Source organism: Clinocottus analis, unplaced genomic scaffold (assembly GCF_023055335.1).
Source record: "Clinocottus analis isolate CAN_PGR_092001 unplaced genomic scaffold, fCliAna1.0.p SCAF_4, whole genome shotgun sequence".
NCBI lineage: Eukaryota > Metazoa > Chordata > Actinopteri > Perciformes > Cottidae > Clinocottus > Clinocottus analis.
Genome location: NW_027176153.1, coordinates 6,799,223 through 6,801,722, shown reverse-complemented (window position 1 = coordinate 6,801,722; position 2,500 = coordinate 6,799,223).

Sequence of the window (2,500 nt, the reverse complement as noted above, 5' to 3'; positions counted from 1 at the left end):
ATTGTAAACATGAGTTTATGTCTCAATCTCTAGTTTAAGTCGTCTTCAATACATCATGATGTTCATTCAGTAAATTATGGTCATTTAGAGTCAATCAGACCATAAAGCAGAGGATGCTTTAGAGCGGGGCTATAAGGTGATTGACAGGTCGCTTACAGTCTCTACGTCACTTCTCCACATTCCAAACATGGTCATTTCTGTTCACTGGTTATTATTTCTAGACGGCGATGACAAAATAGCAGAAATAAAAGCTTTCAAAACGACAGTCAACAAACCAACGGGAGGACGTCACTTCATTTCAACAATCCAAGCCTTAAATCCAGTTTCTAGGTGAGCTGGAGAAAGAATGTAAATGCTATCATTGAGTTGCTTTCTTTCTCCTATGCAAATACAAACACTAATAGCTTGTATGTTTGTTGTGCAAAAGGTAGCAACGTCTTTTAAATTGTACATTTAGAAGACCTTTCCCCCCTGGAGGGTCTAATGATAGAGGTTGTCGTAGGTTGCCCTCAAAAAACAACATTTTAGTAAACTGTGTCATATGAAACTTTCACATACTGCCAGCTGAAAGCTGCTAAAATCCTCCTGTCCTTTAAACTCTCTCTCTCTCTCTCTCTCTCTCTCTCTCTCTCTCTCTCTCTCTCTCTCTCTCTCTCTCTCTGCAGAATCCTACTGTACCTTGATGGTGTTGCGTCACTGTTACTTGTCATTACTCTCCTTAATCTCCAGCAGATTGTGCCCCACGTTTGTCCCCCTTTTTTTTTGTGGGCCAAACACTGACGAAGAGTTAAATCGGGTGTGAAACATCTTCCCCTGCAGTCCCATAAAAGGCCAATTTACACAGATCATTTACTCGCGGTTCAATCGCACAACACGAAGCCTCGCCACCAGCTGTCACGCGGCGCTGCTGGCAAATACACGCGGCGGCGGTGGCGGCGGCGGTGGCGGCGGCGGCGGCAGAGGGGGGAGATTGCCTGCGTCTGCACGTTTGTGTATGTGTGTGTCACAGAGACCCAAGGGTGCTTTCCCAGGGCTTGTGTGCATGTGTGTTTGTGTTGTGCTGTTGCTGCCTGCTTCTATGTTCAGTGTTGGTGTCGCTGGGTTTCAAGAGGACTCATTCCCAGTGGGGCTGATCCCTGCTGGCTGTCTCTCAAAGGTCAAACGGCACAAACACAGGTCACGGGAGAGGAGGTCAAGGTGTGGTGATAAATGTGTGTGTATGTGTGTTGGAGGGTTATGGTTATTGATTCATGTTAATGTGCAGGTGAGCATGTGATCGCAGATGCTGTGATAACATTTGTTTACTTATAAACAATAGAGCAAATCAAACTTGTTCTGAAGATATATAGCGAGTTCAAACTGTGTCCAGTATTGCTGCTGATTATTACTGAGGATATGGGATGTCGTTGACTCCATACACTTGATGTTAAAGAGCTGGACAACGGGAATGTTGACGCCAAAAAACTCTCCGTTTGGAGTTCTCTTGCTCACAATTTAGCAACCGAGGCACGTGATTCAATGGCATAACGTCAGGGGAAATATATCGATGAGGAAGATCAGCACTTTCCCGCCAGAAACCTTCATACCTCGCCATCCACAGAAAAGAGTCTTTTTTAAAAAGTCATCAAACAGAAAAGGATGTGTTGTTGGAGACTTGAGTTTGACATTTTGGTCATTGCCATATAGTTTTTTGCTAGCAGTGAGCGGAAGTAAACATGTTGGGACTGCAGAGGAGTGACGGAGAGACAACATATTTGGCCTGGAAGTGACCTGTCAGTCACAAGCCAGCCCCGCCCCTAGACTGTGTAAAAAAAGGATGACATGAAGGTCCTCAAACGTGAAGCCAAAACACCGCCATCGTTCCCTCGCAGTATCTGTGTGGCGAATATGTCTCATTCATGTCTCAAAATACACACGAATGATCAAGTTTTAATTGTTCAGAAAGTTTGTGTGATGTCATGATTCACAGCTGTGATTGGCTTTTGCTGACAAACTGCGGCTGTTATTGGTCGGGCCGTTGAATGAGCAGCACGTTACTAATAAGGTTTCGGTCTAGATTTACTAAGTAAGGTGTAGGAATAGATCTTAAAATAGTAAGTAAGTTTCATGACCTATATGTAGATTATGACATATGCAGTTGTAATCACTACTTCCCAGGCAGTGCACATCCAGACACACTTAACAGACATGACAGCTATTTTCTTCATTTACAGCTAAGCCAAAGGAAACACTAAACAAATTAGACCATAAAATACTAAGTCAGGTTTTAAGGATAGATCATCCTTAGGTTTAGGTATGGATCATGAAACAATAAGTTAGGTTATAAGTCAATATTTTATACTTCCACGATCATTATTACGTTGATAACATACAAATTTATGTTTAAAAATGTATTGTGACTAATGCTAGCTAACTTTGTGGCATATTGCTGTATAACGGACTCCGTTGAGTCAGTTATCTGATTTTATGAGTCTTGAGTGTTCAAATGGTGGTTTGACCA